Consider the following 23,672-nt stretch of genomic DNA (forward strand, 5'->3'; position numbering starts at 1 on the left):
GTTAAAGTACTTTGCTAGTATTCAGAAAGCCCTAGGTTTACTTCCTAGAATTGTATAAACCTAGAATGGTAACACACACTTGTAATATTAATCAAAAAGTGAAGACAATCAGGTCAGAAGTTCAAGTCATCCTTGACTACACAGGGAATCTGTGGCAAGACTAGGCTAGAGAACCTATCTATAATGAATTAATAAGTGAATGAAGTACACATGCAATTAACAGTCTTCAATTTAAAGGAAAGTACATAAGTTGAAGTTCAAATATTAGTAAGGTCTTCAAGCATTAGAAATATAAAATTTGGACGAAATTTAAACAAAGAATTTTATTGAAAATATATCGCAGTTCATTGGTCAAAAATGTTTAACACCCTTTAAAAAGGAAGACTTAGTCTTAATTTAGAAAGCCGGGTAGGAGTTTCCGCCAGGAGTTATTTAAGAGGAAAATGTCTCAATTATCGCTGAGAGATTTGTTAATTTTATAATTTATTGATGGCACAGAGTATTTATTTGCTTCAGTCTGAAACACTACATGAGTAATACTTAGATCATATCAGCTCCTGTCGTTTGCAATCAAAAAAATGGCTTCTCTATTAAATAAACTGACATGAGATTTCTCTGAAACCCACATATGCATAAGATCTTCATTTAGAGGGAAAGTGAGGCTTTCCCTGCATAAAATAAATTAGACCCTTCATGGAAACATTTGCTCATTTGTTCAAAATGAATGAATAATATCTGTATGTCTTAGGCCATGAAAATATTAAAATTAATACTCCAGCCTTTAATATTACTATATAGTCACTATAAGTAGAAAAGAGACAGCACAAAAACAACAATTCCAGAAAGCTAAATTCTAGAGAAAAATGAGATGGGTTCATTTTGGAGACAAAGAGAGGAGAGAATTTGAGAAAAGATAATGAATAATCATGGTGACAACTAAATTTCTCTCTGGATTCCATGTGTGAACTTTTCTTGAGAAAGTGGAAACCAAAAGCGAGTCACAGGTGAGTCACAAGATCGACTAAGTACATCCAGGGAATAAAGAGGTCATAGCCAGAGTCCTATGCAAGGACAGGGAAAATGAAGATCTGAGGCTTCTGAAAGCACCTGTGTTGAAATCTAGGGTGAGGACTCTCTTCTAAGAGCAACAGGAAGAGGAAGAGCCTGTGCTGTTGGTGTTCTATTCAGGAAGTTGTCTCCTGTACCAATGAATTCAAGGCTCTTCCCCACTTATTCTTCTAATACGTTTAGTGTGTCTGGTTTTAAGTTGAGATCTTTGATCCACTTGGACTTTAGTTTTGTGCAGGATGGTAAGTATGGATCTATTTGCATTTTCTACATGTAGACATCCAGCATTTGTTGAAGATGCTATCTTTTTTCCATTGCATGATTTTTGTATCTTTGTCAAAGATCAGGTGTCCATAAGTGTGTGGATGTATTTCTGGGTCTTCTATTCGATTCTGTTGATCAACCGGCCTGTTTCTATGCCAGTACCATGCAGTTTTTATTACTGTTACTCTATAGTACAGCTTGAGATCAGGGATGGAGATACCTTCACAGATCTTTTATTGTAGAGGATTATTTTAGCGATTCTGGGTTTCTTCTTATTTCATACACAGCTGAGAATTTTTCTTTCAAGGTCTGTAAAGAATTGTGTTGGTAACTTAATAGGAATTGCATTGAATCTGTAGATTGCTTTTGGTAAGATGGCCATTTTTACTATGTTAATCCTGCCAAGCCATGAGCATGGGAGATCTTTCCATCTTCTGATATCTTCTTCTAATTCTTTCTTCAGAGACTGGAAATTTTTTCATACAAGTCTTTGACTTGCTTGGTTAGGGTCAAACCAAAGGTCTTTATATCCTTTGTGGCTATTGTGAAGGGTGTTGTTTCCCAAATTTATTTCTCAGCCCTTTTTTCTTTTGTATACAGAAGGGCTACTGATTTTTTTTTTTTTTGAGATAATTTTGTATCCAGCCACTTTGCTGAAGGTGTTTATCATCTATAGAATTTTTCTGGTAGAATTTTTGGGGTCACTCATGTATACTATCATAACTGCAAATAGTGATAATTTGACTTCTTCCTTTCCAGTTTGTATCCCCTTGATCTCCTTTGTCTTATTACTCTAGCAAGGACCTCAAAAACTATGTTGAAGAGATATGGAGAGAGCAGGCAGCCTTGCCTTGTCCCTGATTTCAGTGGGATTGATTTAAGTTTCTCTCAGTTCAGTTTGATGTTGGCTATAGGCTTGCTGTATATTGTCTTTACTATGTTTACATATGTGCCTTGTATCCATGATCTCTCCAATACTTTAAAAATGAATGGATGTTGGATTTTGTCAAATGCTTTTTCAGCATCTAAGGAGATGATCATGTGGTTTTTTTTTTCCTTCAGTTTGTTTATATGGTGGATCACATTGCTGGTTTTCCATATGTTGAACCATCCCTGCATGCCTGTAATAAAGCCTACTTGGTTATGGTGGATGATTTCTTTGATGTGTCCTTGTATTCGGTTTGCCAGTATTTTTGCATCAATGTACATAAGGGAGATTGGCCTGAAATTCTCTTTCCTTGTTGGGTCTTCGTGAGGTTTAGGTACCAAGGTGACAGTGACTTCATAGAATGAGTTTGGTAGTGATCCTTCTGTTTCTATTTTGTGGAATAGTTTGAGGAGTATTGGTGTTAGTTCTTCTTTTAAGGTCTGGTAGAATTCTATGATGAAGCCATCTGGCACAGGCTTTTTTGGCATGGGAGACTTTTGATGACCGCTTCTATTTCCTTAGGGGATATAGGACTAATTGACTTACCTGGTCTTGATTTAGCTTTGGCAAGTGGAATTGATGAGGAAAATCATTCGTTTCATTTAAATTTTTAAATTTTGTGGCAATTAGGTCTTTTGAACTAAGACCTGATGATTGTTTGGATTTCCTCAGTGTCTGTTATGTCCCCCTTTTCATTTCTGATTTCGTTGATTTGGATAGTGTCTCTCTTCCTTTTAGTTGGTTTGGCTAAAGGTTTTTCTATCTTGTTGATCTTCTCAAAGAACCAGCTGTTGGTTTCATTGATCTTTGGAATTGTTTTATTTGTTTCTAATTAATAATTTCAGCCCTGAATTTGATTATTTCCAGACATCTACTCCTTATTGGTGTGTCTGCTTCTTTTTTTCTCCCCCCTAGGGCTTTTAGGTGAGCTATTAAGTTGCTTGAATGAGATGTTTCCAATTTCTTCTTGAAGGCACTTAGTGCTATGAACTTTCCTTTTAGCACTGCATTCATTGTATCACATAAGTTTGGGTATGTTGTGCCTTCATTTTCATTGAATTCTAGGAAGAATTTAATTTCTTTCTTTATTTCTTCCCTGACACAGCTATCATTGAGTAGTGAGTTGTTCAGTTTCCATGTGTGTGTAGGATTTTGCAATTTCTGCTGTATGAGTTCCCTGGTAGGATTTTTGGGGTCACTCATATGCATACTATCATATTATCTGCAAATAGTGATACTTTGACTTCCTTCAATCAATAATTAGGAACTCATGATACTGAAAATTTTCTGTAAAGCAAAGGACACTATCATCAGAACAAAATGATAGTCTACAGATTGGGAAAGGATCTTCACCAACCCTGTATCTGACAACACCCTATATCTAAATAGCAACAAATCAAGTTATCCAATTAAAAAATGGGATACAAAGCTAAACAGATAATTCTCTATAGAGGAATATCAAAAGGCAGAGAAACATTTAAAGAAAAGCTTGACATAATTAGTCATCAGGGAAATGCAAATCAAACGACCCCGAGATTTCAACTTACTCCAATCAGATTGGGTAAGATCAAGAACTCAAATGACAACACATGCTGGAGAGGATGTGGAGAAAGGGGAACTTTCTTCCATTGCTGGTGGGAATGTAAACTTGTAAAACCACTTCAAAAATCAATTTGGTCCTTTCTCAGATAATTAGGAATAGTGCTATCTCAAGATCCAGTTATACCATTTCTAGTCATATATCCAAAAGATGCTCAAGTATACAACCAGGACATTTGATCAACTATGTTCGTAGCAGCTTTATTTGTAATGGCCAGAATCTGGAAACAACACAGATGTCCCTCATTTGAAAAATGGATACAGAAATTTTGCTACATTTACACAATGGAATATTACTCAGCAATTAAAAACAAGGAAATCATGAAATTTTCAAGCAAATGGTGGGAACTAGAAAAAAGATCATCCTAAGTGAGCTATCATAGTAGCAGAAAGACACACATGGTATATACTCACTTATAAGTGGATATTAGACATAATATAGGATAATGATACTAAAATCTGTGCACTTAAGGAAGCTAAGCAAGAAGTAGGACCCTGGGTAAGATACTCAATCTTCATTCAGAAAGGCAAATAGGATAGACATTGAAAGAAGGTGAAAATAAGGAATAAGACAGGAGCCTACCACAGAGGGCCTCTGAAAGAGTCTACCCAGCATGGTATTAAAGCTGATGCTGAGACTCATAGCCAAACTTTGGGCAGAGTGCAGGGCATCTTATGAAAGAAGGGGGAGATAGAAAGACCTGAAGGGTCTGGAGCTCCATAAAGAGAACAATAGAACCAATTCAGTTTGAGACTGATACTCCAACCAAGGACCATTCATGGATATAACCCGGACCCCCTGCACAGAGGTAACCCATGGCAGCTCAGTCTCCAAATGGGCTCCCTAATAAGGGGAGCAAGGGCTGTTGCTGATATTAACTCAAAGTGGCTGGCTCTTTGATCACTTACCCCTGAGGGGGGAGCAGCCTGACTAGGCCACAGAGGAGGACTCTGAAATATAGTTCTGATGAGACCTGATAGGCTAAGGTCAGATGGAAGGGGAGGAGGTCCTTCAGTATCATGGGACAGGGGAAGGTTCATAGGTAGGAGGGGATGAGGGAGAGAGGGAGGGCAGGAAAAGAAGGGAGAGAGGGTAGGGCTACAGCTGGGATACAATGGGAATAAATTGTAACAAATTAAAAAAATATATTAAAAAAGAAAAAGAGCAACAGGAAGCCATGAACATGTACAGTTTGGGGTGGTATACTGAATTACCTACATATAGCCTGTCCAAAAGTGTGGGTGTCATGACTATGTTTTTCAAATTGTAATAGCTGTACAGACATGATTAACTACATCAAAATTGGGTTTTTAATATCCTCAGTTGCTCTCAGAGTTTGGGAATGTTTTAATACTGGAATTGTTTGCCCAACAGTAGTGTGAACTGTTGAAAAAGAGAAGCAGTTAAATCTACAAGCATGTTTAAATGCTTAAGATAAACTGGCTAACATGTAAGGAGTTTGGTCAGTCCTGAAGAACTGGAGGATGTGAATCCAGTGACACCACAGACAGAAAGTGGCACGAAAAGTGAGTGGTGGTCATTATTGATGCAGTATGTACACAGTTATCTAACAGATTCTAGAAGTAAATTTTCCAGAGGAAGTTAAGGAAAAAACAAACAAAAAAGAAAACAAGAGAGCCAAGAAATGAGCCTTGGTAAGGCTTATTTTTTTTCTGCTGAAAATACTAAAACAAAGGTGAAATTAGGAAGGACCGTGAGAGGCACATGGGAAGCTGTGGAGTTCCTAGGAGATTGAGGAATGGAACTCACTAGCTTTCTAGATGAGCTATTTCCCCAGCAAGTCTAGAAAATAGAATTTGGACTCAGGTATGTTTCCATCATAACAGCCCAGCTGCCAGCATGTATGCTTGTGTTGTGTGCCTGTCTATCTATGTGCATGTATTTGCCATGTTTTAACACATGTGATAACTTTTTACTCTGTTTGAACAGAAATGACAACTCTGCTGGAGTACAGGCAAAATGGCTAATTCTGAAGGATTCTTTTCACACAGCTAGTGAAAGAACATTCTGTTTCTTTCACTTACCAGTAAGAACACACCATGCTTCCTTAGCTCCCTTTTACCCTGTCCTATTTATATAATTCCTCCTACTGTCTGGTAGACTTTCCTCTTAAATAGGGTCTGGCAAACATTTGGATACTGTACATTTCTTGGTTTGTAAGCCAAGAAACAAAAGTGATCACAGTGAGTTGAAATATATATATTCAGGAATGGAATCTCCACATATCTGTCACTGATAACATTTATAGTATAATAATTGAGGAAAATGCTATATTCTCTAATGCAGGCTTAATTAATACATGTGAAATGAATGAGATTAAAAGAATGACATTCTGGGGCTGGAGAGATGGCTTCAAGGTTAAGGGTCCTGGCTGTTCTTACAGAGGACTCAGGTTTAGTTCTCAGCAATGTCTGTATCTACAGGTCAAGGGAATATGACAACCTCTTCTGCCCTCCATGAATTCCATGCACACAGTTGGAGCACATGCATACATCAGGCAAAAGACCCATATACATAAGATAATAAGAAAATCCTTAAGAAAAAATGGAATTCTTTCAGTGGATTATTTCACTGGTAGTTTACAGAGCTCAGTTATCAAATTAGTAGAAAATATTTACATGTGGGAAAGGAAACATTCCTATACTGCACACTGAACCAAATGAGGCACAGAAGATGGGCTGAGCTGTTGACTGTGAAGTCCAAACACTGAAGCCATTCAAAGAAGGTCAGGAGAGGTTGTGAAGTTGAAAAATATTTGAGGGGCCATAGGCAGACAAGACATACTTTAATTATCAGGGCAAAGGCTAATAGGCAGGCAGTCTCCTGTAGGCACTAAGGAACATATTGACACAAAAAGCCTGCATAAAGCAGATTATAAGCACACACACATACTGGCACAATGGCCAACAGGCAGACTGACAAAGAAAAATATCTGTGAGCTAAGGCTATACAAAACCCACACTAGGTCCCAGAAGTAGTTATACAATGGATAGTATGACTGTTTAGAATTTCCTGTATATCTAATATCAGTCATCATTAATTGATTCATGGTTTCCTAGATGTCCTGTCAGCCATGTTTTAGCTGACTCCTCTTGGATATGCATATCAGTGTCTAAACATAACCTGGCTCCCATGACCCTCTTTCCCTACAATGACTCCACTTCTACACAACTACACCATCCTGTCACTCTATATATTTGATATCTGGTGGCTTCAAAGCAGGCAAGTGGGAAAAACTGTCTGGCTTCCATAGTATCTCACTAGTGAGTTGTATTTCTCTAGATGTCCAAATTTTCAAATTTAATTTTTAACCTAAATGGAAAGCTCTCTTTCTTAGTTAAGTGTAGGTAAATTCAGTATTATGTCCCAACTAAGTGAATTTAAAGTGTGAGACATTCCATGTACTTTAAAAATAAGGCAGAACACGGCAATAATTTTGCTGGGTCTCCAGAAAAACAGGTCCACAAACAGCCAGACAGTGATGAAAGAAGGGCCCCGGGATTCCTAAAGAGTGCGGACATTTTCAATTGTGTAGGCAATAGTGACCCCACCAGGTTCTAGCTGATACTCCAAGTCCAAGGGTCATAATAGACAACCCCGCTTAAACTAAATGGATGGGAAAACAAACCCCCAAAGTTATGAGCTTTGGAAAGGGACTGATAGGGAAGGGGAAGTTGGTAGAGGTAAGAGAGAGATAAGAGAGGGTGGGGACAAAGACTTATCAGAATTCATTATATACCTGTATTAAATTGTCAACTAGTAACTCAATAAAATAAAATAAAGCTGATGATGTTCTTCACATTCATATAGTTATGATGTTATGATGGAGTTTGTGTGTGAAATATGGCCAATTCTATGTATATTATAATCTCAACATTGTATACCAGACTTCTCAATATATTTTTCTAATAATTGGATCTATCCTCATCTTCCTTAGAACCATTTGAGAACTTTCTCCTGATTATATAGAACCAATTATAGAATCTATACAATAAACACAGTGTCCAAATAGAGTGAAGTACCGTGACAAAACACTTGTTAAATTGTCATTAGTGGGGTACATCTTTAAATTTCACAATCAGGTAGAAATTACAACATATAAATATAGCTAAGGAAAAAAAATATTCTGACCTAGGGTCCTTCATCCAAAACTTAGAACAAACATTCAGCCATAGTTTAAGAACGGGATTTGTTTTATAAGCAGAATGTCTGGGTGGTGGTGTAGGTAAAAAAAAAATCTATGAAGGAGATGAGGAAAGCAATTCAGGAAAAATGCTGTGGTTGCTATCTTCCATCGTCATGTGGTAAGCAGAGCCTGCTCAGTGCTGCAGAAACAAAAATGTGGAAAGTCCACCCTTACCACTGGCTTCTCATAACCCACTCTACATAATAAAACACAGCTGGGAAAGTGCTGCAAAGACCACAAAATTCACATGCACACTTCATAAGTATAAACGCTAAGACAGAGATTTCGACACTCTTTTTTTTTTTTCCTTTGAAGATGCTGTTTATCTTTATTTCTGGGCACTAGAAAAAACCTGGCTTTCCGGGACTTCCTGAGATGGAGGACAGCACAGTTTCTAAGAACTTTCAGAATCGGTTTTGCTGCCGTTGTCCTGAAAAAAAATCATGGGTTCAGAAATGCAGCTGAGTCAGAAGTGCCATGGGGATTTCCAGAACTTTCTGTGGAGACCTGCCAGAGCTCCAGCTCATTCACTTCCCGGATGCTGACAAATCTGAGTCTCAGAAGTGAGCACGTTATAGAGTTCCAGGCTGAGCACTGAAGCATTGCCCCAACAAAAGCCAAGTGATCCTGTCTTTACCAGTCAAGCAGCCTGAGAAATGAAAAGAATATGGGTGTGGGAATATGTTACAGACATTGGATCTCAGCTCAGCTGCTCAGTGGGAGTGGCCTCACACACCACAGACTGGCTCAGTAGACAACATCCATTTAAATTGAGGACAACGAAATGAAACCAACTTCTTGGAGTGATTGCAGTTAATAGTGTGACCTGGTACATAGGCTGACACATAGTTGATACCTAATAAAAAGGGACTGTTAATGTTCAGTGTACTTAGACTCCCATAGTTTCATAATTTACAAATGCAACCTTTTAATGGAGATGAGTAGGTGGCTCTTCTTCATTCAGCAAAGGACTTGCACAAGCTTCCGGACCTGAGTTTGGCTCTCCCCAACCATGTGAAAGAGCATTATTGCGTTACATCAAATAAATAGATTTATCTGTTTACCTTTATTTTACATATATAAGAGTGTCTGCATGAATGCAAGTGCACCACAGGCATATCCATTTCCACAGCCCAGAAGAGGACATAGAATGACATGGAACTGAAGTTTTAGAAGGTTATGGGCTGCCGTAAGTGTTTGGAACTAAATCCAGAAAGTGATTTCTGAAAGAACAGAAAGTACTATTAATCAATGATCTATCTTTCCAGCTCGAAAAAGAATTTTAAGAAAAAGAATTTAAGTTTTTAAGAATTTTAAATATAAAAGGAAACATAAACAAAAATACTGGATAAAAATATCTGGCATGATCATGTTTAGAACAAAACCCGGGTGCTCTCTATGAGCATTAAGCAATTATAACTGCCCAACCAGATTTATTTATTAATCATAAATGAGGCCATTTTCCTGGACCTACCTGGATCTCCAGCCACAAAGACCAGCATGGATCATGGAGCAGCAGAAAAACAAGAGGACTGAGGACATTGGGAGCCATGAACTCTACCTAGAACCCCAGGGAACTATTACCATCAGAGACCACCAGACCTGCTAATAACAGAGTCAACCAAAAAGGTAGAAGTCAGCTCAAGAACACCAGCAACAAAACCCAGGGCCATATGACATCACCAAAACCGAGCTATCCTACCACAGCAAGTCTTTAGGATACTATCACACTGGAAGCACACGAAAATGATTTTAAATCTGATGTTATGAAAATGATAGAGGCATTAAAAGAAAAATAAATGAATCCCTTAAAGACCTACAAGAAAATACAACCAAACAGGTGAAGGAATTGAGTGAATCCCTTAATGAAATACAAGAAAATACAATCAAACAGGTGAAGAAAATGAATAAAACTGTGTGGGACCTAAAAATAGAAATAGAAGTAATAAAGAAAACGTACTCCAAGGCAATCCTGGAGATGGAAAATCAAGGTAAGAAAATAGAAACTACAGACACAAGCATCAATAACAGAATTCAGAGATGGAAGAGAAAATCTCAGGTGTAGAAGACAGGATTGAAGAAATCGATACATAAGTGAAAGAAAACATTACGTTTAAAAAGGTACTGGCACAAAACATCCAAGAAATCTGGAACAATGTGAAAAGACCAAACCTAAGAATAAAAGGAATAGAAGAAGAAGACTCCACTCCAAACTCCAAGGCCAAGAAAATATTTTCAACAGTATTAGAGCAGAAAACTTCCCCAACCTAAAGAAATTGAAGCCTACAGAACACCAAATAGATTACATCAGAAAAGAAAATTCTCTCATCACATAATAATCAAAACACAAAATGTACAGAACAAAGAATGAATATTAAAAGCCACAAGGGAAAAAGGGCCAAGTCACACATAAATGCAAACCTATCAACATTACACATGACTTCTCAGCAGGATTATGAAAGACAGAAGGGCCTGGTCAGATGTCATGCAGACACTAAGAGATGTCAACCCAGACTACCACACCCAAAAAACTTTCAGGCACCATAGATGGAGAAAAAAAGATATTCCATGACAAAACCAAGTTTAAATAGTACATATATACAACCTCATCCTTGCAAAAGGTACTAGAAGGAAATTCCAACCCAAGGAGGCTCACTACACCCAGGAAAGCACAAGAAACAAATAACCACACAGCCACAAAACCAAAAGAAAGAAAGTCTGCACACACATACTACCACCACCAACATCAAAGAAACAGGAAGTAATAACAACTGGTCATTATTATCTCTCACTACCAATGGCCTCAATTCGCCAAAAAAAGGCACAGGCTAACAGAATGGATGTGGAAACAGAATCTATCATTCTGTTGCATACAGGAAACACACCTCAGCAATAATGATAGACATTACCTCAGAATAAATGTCTAACACTGAAAGATGCTTAAACATAGTACATTTGCACAACCACATTCATAGCAGCATTGTTCGTAATAGCCAGAAACTGGAAATAACCTAGATGTCTCTCAACTGAAGAATGGATACAGAAATTGGGGTACATTACACAATAGAATACTACTCAGCCATTAAAGACAAGGAAATCATGAAATGTGCAGGCAAGTGGCTGGAACTAGAAAAGATCATACTGAGTGAGGTAACCCAGACCCAGAAAGACACACATGGTATATACTCACTTATAAGCGTATATTATTTAGATCTATAGTACAAGATAACCATACTACAATCCACACACTCAAAGAAGCTAAGAAACAAGGAGGGCCCAAGAGAGGGAGCCAGAAAGTCATTTAGAAGAGGAAACAGAATAGACAGCAGAAGTGGATGAAGAGAGGGAAATGGACAAATGGGGAGGGAAACAAGAGTGGGGATCAGATGTGGGGAGAACAGATGCTGGAGGTGAGAGGGCTGGGAACAAGAAGGGAAACTGTGGGGGACATCTTTTTGTCAAGCTGGAGACCTGCTACAGGGTAGGCTCCTGGGAGGATATGGGTGTGACTCTAACAACAGGGTTGGTGGGACATGAAGACTGAAGTGACCACCTCCTAGCCAGGCAAGACTAGTGAAAGGAGTGGAATAACAACTCACCAACAAAACTTTTGATCCAAAAATTAGCCAGCATATAATAAGTGCAGGGATAAAGAGGGAACAAAGATTGAGGGAATGTCCAGCCAGTACCTGGTCCAACCTGAGACACCACACGAGAGAGCCAGACCCTGACACTATTAATGATGCTCTGCTATGCTTGCAGACAGGAGCCTAACTTAACTATAGTCTGTGAAGCTCTAGCCAACAGTGGAACTAGACAGATGCTGGGACATGTAGCCAAGCATGAGATGGAGCTCCGGAGGCCCTGTTGAAGTATTGGGGGAAAGATGGAAGGACCTGGAGGGGCAGGAACCTCATAAGAAGACGAAGAGAGACAACTAACCCAATCCCATGGGGGCTTTCAGAGACTGAGACATCAACTAAGAAACATGCATGCTCTGGACCTAACCCCCTACACATAATGTGGTGAGTGGATGGTTTGGTCTTCATACAGGGCACCTGGCAAGTGGAGGGAGATGGCTGTTTCTTTCTTTTTCCTTTTTTAAAAACCTTTTAAATGACACCTTTATTTTATTTTATTTTTTTATTACAATTTATTCACTTTGTATTCTGGCTGTAGCTCCCTTCCTCATCCTCTCCTAGCCCCACTTTCCCTCCCTCTTCTCCCTCTATCCTCTACCCTAGTCTATTGATAGGGGAGGTCTTCCTTCCCTACTCTCTAACCCTCGCCTATCAGGTCACATCAGGACTGGCTGCATCCTCTTCCTTGGAAGTGATCAAAGAGAAGGCCACTGCTTCCATGTCATTCACTTCTCCCCTTACTAGAAACCCACTTGGAGACTGAGCTGCCTATGGTCTGCATCTGAGCAGGGAGTCTAGGTCCTCTCCATGAATGATCCTTGGTTGGAGCATCAGTCTCTGCAGGACCCCTGGGCCCAGATATTTGGTTCTGTTGGTCTCCTTGTGGAGCTTCTGTCCTCCCCACCCAGTGAGAGGGCTGTTTCTAACTTGTACTGTATTGCCTGCTTTTGGATCACTTCCCCCTGACAGCACTGCTTTGCCTGGCCTCAGGGAATGAGGAGCTTAATCTTAGTATGAGCTTAATCTTAATATGACTTGATATGCTGGGAAGGTTGATACCGGGGGAACAGGGAATGGAAGGGTTCTCCTTTTGGGGGAAAAGGAAGAGGGGAAGGTGAAAGGAGGAGAAAGGGGGACTGGGAAGAGAGGAGGAAAGAGGCACCCTTGACATTTAAAGTAAATAAACTGAGAAAAAAAAAAAGGAAAAGAAAAATGGAAACCACTACTCTTTTGGATTAGTTGACTCAGGCATATGCTAATATCTTAGATCTGTTAGTGATATTGTGTTTTTTATTATAATCTGCATATCAAAGATACTGGTTTCCTTTCATGCCAACTGTAATACTCTATTGCCACTCTACTCATCACATTATTATTTACCGTCTGTGTCATCATGAAATTCCATATTAGTATAAAATTACTTTCTATTAAGCATGTTAACTTATTATGTTCTAATGAATTTTCACCGAAATTTTAGAAGATGACTGGCAAGTGAAGTTCAGCTTATTAAAATACTTGAGATCTAAATAAAAATATCATAAACGAATGAGGACTATCTTAGGCTTAACACTTATTTCCTCAAAGGATTGAAAGTATAGATAGACCTGTGACTCAATTTTTGAAGATTTTAAACTATAAAAAGTCTAATATTTTCCCTGAATGGAGGACACATACTCTGGAAAGACATTCCATGCTCTGCTGATCCCTTTCTTAGTGACATTTGTTATGCACCAGAGCACACACATACCTGGATATATTTAGAACCTGGTCTATTTCTAGCAACGCAAGTTTTGTTTCCTAAATAAGATTTCAGATTAACATTTTGGTTTGTTCCCCCAAATTTCAGCTTTCCATATGGTTGAAGGTGTAAGTCCCATTTTCTTACCAAGACCTTGTGTGAACTATCCAGTGCTGTCTGCAGACTGCTCATCCACTATGCTGGGTGATGTAGGATATATGAAAAAAAGAAACAGGAAATAAGAAAGGTATGTTCCAAAGTTGAGATTCTAAGCTGCTCTTCGAGTTTTCAAGTGTGAAAAACATCTTTAGTTTGCTAAAACTAGCTTATGCAAAGTTATCCAGGATGGCAGCTATCCTAATTGGGACTCTGAAACACACAATTGTGGTTTGTTTTGTACTTGACATTTTAACATATCAGCAACAATATCGTAATTGCAATTTTATCTGATCTAAGATAACTTACTAAGCTCCTATTTCTAAATGGGAGTTGGGCTATATACAAATTATTATTGGGCTATATACAAATTTTGTGTGGCATAAGAATAAGGCTACCTGATAATGAAACCCTGTACTGAATTTCTTTTCTGATGTGGCTTTTCTCTAGTTATCGGTTTAGTGATCAATTTTACCTATGATAAGCAAACAATTGCCATCCCTCCCCTGATTCTAGAATTCTAGATTTCTAGAATTTCTGATAACAATTACAATGCAAACAAACAAACAAACAAAGAGTGAATCATTGCTACTTAGATAACAAAGTATACCTGGGTAAGAAAATAAGTCACTTCAGCAAGTTTCCATGCAGTTTATTAATTAACTCATGAAGGCACCAGGGTTTTCTATAGCCCAGTGCTGCAGATATTATAGTATTTCCTATCATATTTTTAGAGAAACCATTTCTCATAGTTCTATATATGAACATCCAACTTTGTCCAGTCACCTTTAAGATGACTGTTTTATGCATCAATTTATCCCAAAGATCCTGTAATATTTCTGCTCTCCAAACATCATCTTTTTTTGTTATAATTATTGATGAATACTATTTGTTCTTTAGACATTTCTTTAGTGTTAGGCAGATAGGCACAACAGTTAAATAAAGAAGGTCACGTAATAAGGTATTATATGTTTTGAAAGAGCAGTTGTTTAGTAAAAACGTTTTCTGATGTATTTCTAATATCTGGCTTATGAAATTTTTTCCACATTTTTCTTCCTCAAATATAATCTTCACTTTCCTATTCCCACACTTCTGCCTGCTTCCACCTTCACTCCCTACCTCCAGCTAAGCATAAACTTGCTGGAACATCCTCCGTTCCCAGAAGGCTCACTCTGAAGACACTGGAAACACTGCCTCCCTTAAGCTCTCCAGCAAATTCAGCCAGCAGTATAGCTGACAAGTGCCAGTATTCTCACCATTCTTTTTTGCCTCATTTTTCTCCAGGATCCTCAATTAATTAATTCTTGACACATATTTTCTCTCTCCTCTCTCTCTCTCCCTCCCCCTTCCTCTCTCTCTCCTTTTCAGCTAAAAGAACATCAAATCTATAAATGTTCCCATTTGTCACCATGAAGTATTCCATAACAAGGCCTAACACCTAAACCATAGGTAAGAACAATGGTGTAATAATTTTTTTTAAACCTGACAATTCTGAAAAATACTTTTGAAAAAAAAAAAAACCTGCTGTTGAAGTTACAGAGTTTGAGAATTGTAGTGGATCTTAGAACTTCAATACAAGCCTGTCCCCCACCACCACAACGCCCCCCCCACACACACTCCAGTCTCTTCACTGGATAGCCAAGGCATAAAGACAGCGAGGAACTGACTTTCAATATCAGACTTAGGAAATATAAGAAAGGACCGAATGACTTTGAAACATGGAGTAAAGCTCTATCTATTAGTCTGCTGCCATACTATAAATCCCTATTAAAAGTGTCGTACTTTATACACTTATTATTGTAGAAACCTTAATTTGCAATAAAATGTTCATCTACTATAAAGAATATAACTATTGAACCATAAACTGAAAACCAACATACCTACCACAATAAATATTAACAAACAATAACACAAATAAAAGTCCCACATCCCTCCAAGCTGGCAGCTATGCCTCTGGTGTTCAAAACCTTCCAGAGTGAATGAACCCATAGCTTGTATTCCTGTCTCTTCACAGTCTGTGGAGGATGGGCACTGAGGCTACAAAGATACCCTGGGAAAAGGTGAGCAACTCTTGCTTCCCTCAGTAGCATGTTGTGATAATCTAAATTTTCACTGGTCAGAGCTTCTAAGTAGTTTGAGAAGGGTTAATAATTTTAGTTGAGAGTTTTGCCCTTCTCAACTCCACTGAAGTTTTCAAAGTAAAAATATTCTCTACAAACTGAGTGACAGTCTCCATACTGGATATATGTAGTGTTTAGATATGCTTTAATAATAACTTTGAAACATTTCAAGACCTGAGAGTCTTTTCTTTAGAGACTGAAACTTTTGTCATGTTGCTTATAGCCTATAGTTTTCTTTTTAATCCTCCCTAATCAGCATAATTCTTTCAGTCTTTAGTAACAGAAACCCCACTGGAAATAGCACAGACATGAAGGTGATGTGCTCGGTACCTTAGATCAAACCCAGAATAATTTGGTTTTGTTTGTTTGTTTTTAAGTTGTACCTATTTTTATTTCTATTTCTCTCTGTTTTTTTTTATTTTTCATCAATTACACTTTATTCATTCTGCATCCCCCCATAAACTCCTCCCTCCTCCCCTCCCAATCCCACCCTCCCTCCTCCCTCTGCATGCATGCCACTCCCCAAGTCCACTGATAGGGGAGGTTCTCCTCTCCTTTCTGATCTTAGTCTATCAGTTCACATCAAAAGTGGCTGCATTGTCCTCTACTATGGCCTGGTAAGGCTGCTCCCCTCCAGGGGGAGGTGATCAAAGAGCAGGCCAATCAGATTATGTCAGAGGCAGTCCCTCTTCACATTACTATGTAACCCAATTGGACTCTGAACTGCCCTGGGCTACATCTGTGCAGGGGTTCTGGGTTATCTCTATGAATAGTCCTTGGTTGGAGTATGAGTATTTGGGAAGTTCCCTGTGTTCAAATTTTCTGGTTCTGTTGCTCTCCTTGTGGAGACCCTGTCCTCTCCAGCTCTTACTATTTCCCAGTTCTTACATAAAATTCCCTTCACTCTGCCCAACAGTTGCCCATCAGGCTCAGCATCTGCATTGATAATCTGTAGGGCAGAGGCTTTCAGAGGCCCTCTGTGGGAGGTTCCTAGGTTGTTTCCTGTTTTCTTCTTCTTCTGATGTCCATCCTCTTTGCCTTTCCGGATGGGGATTGGACATTTTAGTTAGGGTCCTCTCTTGCTTAGTTTCTTTAGATACACAGGTTTAATCTGGCGCTTTCTCAGACAATTAGGAATAGCGCTTCCTCAAGATCCAGCCATACCACTCCTGGGCATATATCCAAAAGAGGCTCAAGTACACAAAAAGGACATTTGCTCAACCATGTTTGTAGCAGCTTTATTTGTAATAGCCAGAAGCTGGAAACAACCCAGATGCCCCTCAACTGAAGAATGGATGCAGAAATTGTGGTACATCTACACAATGGAATATTACTCAACAATGAAAAATAAGGAAATCATGAAATTTGCAGGTAAATGGTGGGATCTGGAAAGGATCATCCTGAGTGAGTTGTCCCAGAAGCAAAAAGACACACATGGTATATACTCACTCATATAGACATACAACATAGGACAAACCCACTAAAACCTGTGTATCTAAAGAAACTAAGCAAGAGAGAGGACCCTACCTAAAATGCCCAGAATAATTTGTGAACAGAACTCCAGCAGACGGCCCCAGGAACTTATACCATTCTCTCTTTGTAACTTAAATTTCATCATGTACAGTCATTATACATGGGATTACATTACATAAAAACATTTCCATGCACATTCATATTGTACATTGAACTTTTGAACTCTTATTTCTTAGCAGAAACATCTTAACCCTGGAATAAGTTGGAAAATCTGCAGTTATTAACTATTCAGAATTTCAGCTGTAAGGTCTCTGCTTCTGAAACCAGAAGGAAGTGTAAGTTATCTCTAGAGAACAAAAGAAAAGAGGCCAGTTCCACATGTGTCTACTGAAGGTTTTGACTCAGAAAAAAATAACAACATTACTCAATTTCTCTAGAAAAATACAAGGACCTCATGTTTGGATTTTCTCTCTTAGAAAGCAATAGCCATTCTAAGTTTATAATATGTCTTTAGAACTATGGGTATTAAAGCCATGTATTATCACCTAGGTGGATATAAGTCACAAATGCCTTGGTGAAACGTCATTACCCTTCTTCAGCTTTCTGATGATTTCATATATTCTGGGAATATTTTTATCTTTTGGCACAATGCTCTACAGCATATGGTACAACACACTGACAAGCAAAAAGGATAGAAGTAGTGTGATACACACACACACATACATATATTTATACACTCATATGTGTGTGTGCACAAATGCATACATGCATACATATGGATATATATTACATATGTGGTAAAAGATGTAGCATGCATGAATACAAAGATACATAAATAACATTATGAATTTTCTAGACCATATAGCTCTGTGAATCTTTGCCTATGCGTAAAATGTCAGAATCTGAAACAAGATTAAAAGTCCACTATTCACATCAGGGCATTCAATAGCTTGCACATTAACTATTATGCTCTGCCACATCAAGTAATATGCGAACACTCTAACACTTTTTCATTCAGTGTGTAATGCTAAGTTTTAAGCAAAAGAAGAATTAAAGCAATGTTGCCTACAGCTGCTTGCGCAGCTCACTTTAGAGGATGGGTAGAAGAGAAAAGACTCAAATGTCTTTGATGAGTTTCCAAAGAATGAAAATGTCTTTCTCCTTTCGTTCCAGGTTTCTTCAAGGTACATTTTCACTGGAAACCAGTGGTCTTGAAGCAAATTCCCACAAGTTTTCAGAAGGTAAAATCGGGATTCTTAGCTTGTATAGTACCCCGTGGAATAGATTCTATTGCCACGTGTCCTGTTCTCCACTGCATCTGAATATGGAGCAGCCTGGACACATGGATACCCCAAACACACTTCTGAGCCAGGAAGGAGAGACCCCCATCTCCCATCTTACCCATCCCCTCTCCTAGCCACACAGTCTAGTGCAAACGAGCAATGGCAGGCCACTTGCGTCTACTTTCTTTTTTAAACAATGTAATCTTCGTTTTAAAGTTTCAAATTCATACATGCATATGTTAGTTAAGTTTCTACTAGAAAGGCTTGTAAGTTGTATTGGGTCTTAATGTGTTCATTTTTTAATGAAAGGAAGTGCCTACGTCAGAGACACAAGAGTAATGAAAAGGATATAATGGCATTAAAGGATGAGCTTAATGAAAACACTAAGTCTTTTATAGTTTGTTTCATTAATAATTTGTGTGAGTATGTATGTTTATGTGCTGTTATGTGCCATGTATGTGGTATATGTTAGTGTGGGTGTGTACTAAATGCATGTATGTGGAATTTACGTATGTGGCCACTGAGCTTCATGGATCTCTTTTCACCCACCCCTCCTATTCTAAGAGTGCAGGAGTTGCAGGCTCATGATGCTATCTATGCCTGATTGTTTGTTTGTTTGCTTGCTTGCTTGTTGAGACAAAGTTTCTTTGTGTAGCCCTGGCTGTCCTGGCACACGCTATGTAGATGAGGCTGGCCTCAAACTCAGAGATCAATCTTCCTCTGCCTCCTGAGTGCTATGATTAAAGCTGTGCCTGAGTTTCAGGTACATGTGGGGCTTTGGACTTCTTATTAACTGAGCTATCTCTCCAGCTACTCAATGTGATGTAGAATCTTGTACATTAACATCATATCTATGAATATATGAAGCTATATGTTGGAAGCACTGTTCAAATGAGACATATTTTATGCCTGTATAAGATAAAGAATGTTCTTAGAAAATTTCATAAAATGCAATGTAATAAGGAATACAAAATATTACCTTATATTTGATGGAAAAAAAAACATTTTTGCTGACATCATTCTATTTAAGAAACAGTTATACAATATAGCAACTCTAAGAGTGATGTCTAGCATCCTACTTTTGAAAAAACTACTTGTTTATTCCTTCATATCTTATCTCCAAAGACTAGTATTACCAAAATACAATTCAACAGCACTTTGTCCTTGAATGTTACCAAACAATAAACTACTTGTTTTTTAGGAATAAAATGGTTGAAGTCCTAAGTTACAGTCAATACAAAGTATTGCTCTCACTTAAACAACTTTGATTTTCAATTATAAGACTGGGTCTCTTTAACATTCTATGACCATTCATCCTGCTATGTTTTTAAATGAACTTAGAGCTAAACTTTTATGAATGATTGGGTATGGATGCCAAAAAAGGACTTAACCTTTTCACAGAGATGTTTTATTTTGTTAAATAAATTATTTGCCCACCTATATGGGAGGGGAATTGATCTGAAAATCTAGTACTTAAAACTTACAATGAACTAGACATTTTTAAAACTGTAAATTCTAAGAAGCAGAAATTTTAGTTGTTGGTCGCATTCTAATGACTGTACTTTCAAATAGGTTTATGCTGAAGAATAATCACTGCCCTAATATATTCTCTTTGACAAATATTCCTGATAGGTAGAAGCTTGTTTAAGACACCTTTACTTTTTAAATAAGAAATGACATGCATGGGATTGAGTATCAATGTGTATATATTTTGTATATTCTGATGTTGAGATATTCATACAGGAAAAAAATAACTATGACTGCGCCAAACAGTTCATTTATCCACTCACTCTTTATTGATGCTCAGTGCCCCACATGAAACTAGGTGCTTTATCCAGTAAAACTTGTAAATTTTTCTTCATTAACTATTTAGGATAAAGTTACAAGAAGAAATGACAATGAATTTAAATCATATTATAGTCATACTTTTGTTAAAAATTCTATTAATTTTTATATTCAGCAATTACAGAATTAATTAATCTTTTCTACTTTTCTATGGCCAAAAGTATCTATTCTGCATACTTCTGTGCTTAAAAAAAAAAAAAAGCCGAGCCGTAAAATGAATACTTCAGCTATAAAAATGCAGGATGTAATTGATGTCCCCTTCTCTTATTCAGCATGGTAGCATCACAGTTTGTCCTTTGTCTTTCACAGAACAGTAACCTGGAACAGTTTCAATGGGATTTTCTTTGGATGAAGTACAGAGCCACTCAACTGCAAGAAGCTCTCAATCCTTCCTGCAAATCCTGCAGCCTGTTCCACTCTTGGTTTTGGAGAGGCAGTGCAATGTAATTGCCAGTCCCTCATCCCTTCAACATTCAGTCATGTTAGAAACTTCCAGACTAAATCACACCTGAGGCCCAATGCTGATAGCCTGTGTCCCATTTTCAGGTATTTGGAAGATGTGTTGAGATGCTAGATACATAACAAACAGTCAGAACTTACTGTGAAGCACTGGATAAAGAAGAGACCAATCATCACCACCTGTTAAGCCTAAGATGAAGACTTTTTAAACTACAATGTTATCTCTGTGAAAAATGAATACAATTTATTAGTATCTAATGCTGCTTCTCAAGGACAACCAGCAGAGTCAGCCACAAGCCAACCTGCTCTTTCTTCAGATCCTTCTTTGAAGAGGTATTATGATTCAATGAAGGAAGCACAGGAAATAAACTATTTTTCCCATGAATGCTAGAGAAAATTGCTACAAATTCATTATCTGACAGATTTTGAGTCCAGAAGACCAGTACGAATCTCAGTAGGTATCATTGTGGTGTTGACTGGGCATATAAGTCTAAGTCACCTTCAGCAGCCTCCAAGAAAAATGTTTCCTTGCCTATTCCAGCTAGTGAGGGCTGTCTATATTCTCTGATCATGGATTCCTTCTGCCTCCATCCATCTGCAAAGCCAGCAGAGGTCCTGGGTCCAAACTTCAAACATATCTAACTTCTCAAAATAATAAACAAACAAACAAACAAATAAAGACAAGGCAGCAACAGTCAAGTTGTACTTCTTACAACCCATCCCATTCACCACTCTTTTGTTTTTGCCTTCCTTCTCCAGTATGTGCCTACATGAATATGGTATAGAAGCATGCATAATAACCACATATATATGGTCACATACGTGTGGACTTTGGGGACGAATGTGCCGGCGGGCATACTCATGTATGTGTGTGAGTGCAGAGGCTAGAGATTGGGTGTCTTTCTCCATCACTCTTTGTCTTAGTTAACGTTTTATAGTCATAGCAAAACACTATGACCAAGGCAACTTAAAGAGAAAAGCATTTATTCGCGGTCTTTCTCATAGGGTAGTCTTGATTATCATGGTGGGGAGCATGTTGGCAGGCAAGCAGACATAGTAGAAAAGCAATATCTGAGAGCTCCCATCTAATCTGCAAGTTGCAGGTGGGGGGGGGAGGAAGGAGAGAAAGAAAGAGAAAGAGAGAGAGAGGGAGATTGGGCCTGGTGTGGTCTTTTGAAACAGGAAAGCCCACCTCTTCCAACAAGGCCAAACTTTCTTAAACAGTTCCTCTAAATGGCGATCAACCATTGATACATATGAGCCTCTGGGGGCCATTCTCATTCAAATCACCATACTGTCCATTTTATTATACTTAGACAGGCTCTCTAACTAAACTCCGGGCTCTTGGTCTAGCTCACCAGCTTGTACCAGGAATTTCTCACCTCTTCCTACCAAGGCTGAAATTACAGGCAGACCACCAGGCTTGTCTGACTTTTACATGGGTAAAACTTTTACATTCAAACTTCAGTCCTCAAGCTGCTACTAAAAGTACTTTACCCAATAGCCATCTTCCTAACCCCAAATTTGTTTTGAACTGTAGTGAGTGTCATCCAAAGTCTGGGCTTAAGAGGAACTACAGCACAACATACTTACTGCTCAGCTGTTTAAGCAAGAGCCTCTGACATGTCTAGAGAGCTCCCTGACTCCTCTCACATATCATGAAACATAACATTCTGCCTGTGAGCCTTGGTGCACTCTCTGGTGGAACATGACTTTTCTCTCAATGACCCACATCCTTTTCCTATTTTTGTGAAAAGTGGGAGAAATTAAAGAGAAACAGCAGCTGTTGATGGTAGCATAGGTTTTTTTCATTTACTGGGCAGTAGTATCAGTGGATGAATACAGATCGTGTCTGATTTCTTACCTGTATATTCAACAAATTGAGTATATCCAGAAAGGAACAGAAACTATACTGAGTGAACTTTATCTCTTGTCATGATCCTTACAGCACAGTAAAAGTAACCCAGAGACAGTTAAAGTTTACATTATTTTGTGGAAAGTACTTGAGCACAACAGATTTTGGTATTCAAATGACCCTCTGTAAAGAATGCCCTTTAGATACCAAAGGACAACTGTCATTAAAAAGAGAAACAACTTCCCTGTTTGGGACAGTAATATCAGCCAAACATTTCTTGTAAAGGTTACTCTCTTTCTCTCTTCCTCTTCCTCTCTCTCTCTCTCTCTCTCTCTCTCTCTCTCTCTCTCTCTCATTCTCTCTCTCTCTCTCTCTGTGTGTGTGTATAGCTCAGATTATAATTTTTGGAAGTTTGTCACCACAGATTTTTCTTAGCTCTCATCTGCAAAGAAATAATGACAAACTCTGAATGTCAGAATCTCATAATGTTTAGACCCCTCTGAAAGAACCATCTCATCTGTACTGAATCTAATATTAATGAGACATTACCTTGGATTTAAATGTCATTTAAATTATTCTATGACAATTTTCCAAGTAATCTGTTTTTAACAGATGCAAATATAAATGAAAAAGCAGCTCTTTGTTAAAGCTGACTGAGAAGTAGTGCAATAGAAAACTGCTCACAAGGAGAACACATGCACCTCAAAGGCATTGGTTGGTAAAAATTATTTACTACTAGCTAATAGTACAGTTAAATTATGACAAGCAAATGGATAATAATATAGGCAGGTAGCACAGCAGGAGTCAGAAGAAAACAAGTAGAGCCAAAAATTGAAAGGGCACAAATAATTGACCAGTTCCTTAAAAATCTTTGATGTATACAGTCGGGTAATGTACCCAACAAGAGCACTTCCAGAAGCTGGCCACTGACAGAAAATATGTTCAAGGGGTTGGAGAAACAGCTCAGCCATTATGAACACTAGTTTCTCCTCCAGAGGATCCAGCTTAGGTTAACAATACATACATGGCAGCTCA

The 23,672-nt window shown here is 38.2% G+C and overlaps 1 protein-coding gene and 1 long non-coding RNA gene across 2 annotated transcripts in view; one reads left to right on the forward strand and one right to left on the reverse strand.

Moving 5' to 3' along the window:
• The window catches only part of LOC110543711 (cytochrome P450 7B1), a 198,607-nt gene that overhangs the window by 169,869 nt on the left and 5,066 nt on the right, over positions 1 to 23,672 (reverse strand). The window lies entirely within an intron of this gene.
• Positions 11,662 to 15,033, forward strand: LOC132654731 (uncharacterized). The gene is made up of 3 exons (XR_009592428.1): positions 11,662 to 12,092; positions 13,555 to 13,693; positions 14,971 to 15,033. It is a non-coding gene; the product is annotated as an uncharacterized LOC132654731 (long non-coding RNA).

The sequence above is a fragment of the Meriones unguiculatus genome, chromosome 6 (assembly GCF_030254825.1).
Source record: "Meriones unguiculatus strain TT.TT164.6M chromosome 6, Bangor_MerUng_6.1, whole genome shotgun sequence".
NCBI lineage: Eukaryota > Metazoa > Chordata > Mammalia > Rodentia > Muridae > Meriones > Meriones unguiculatus.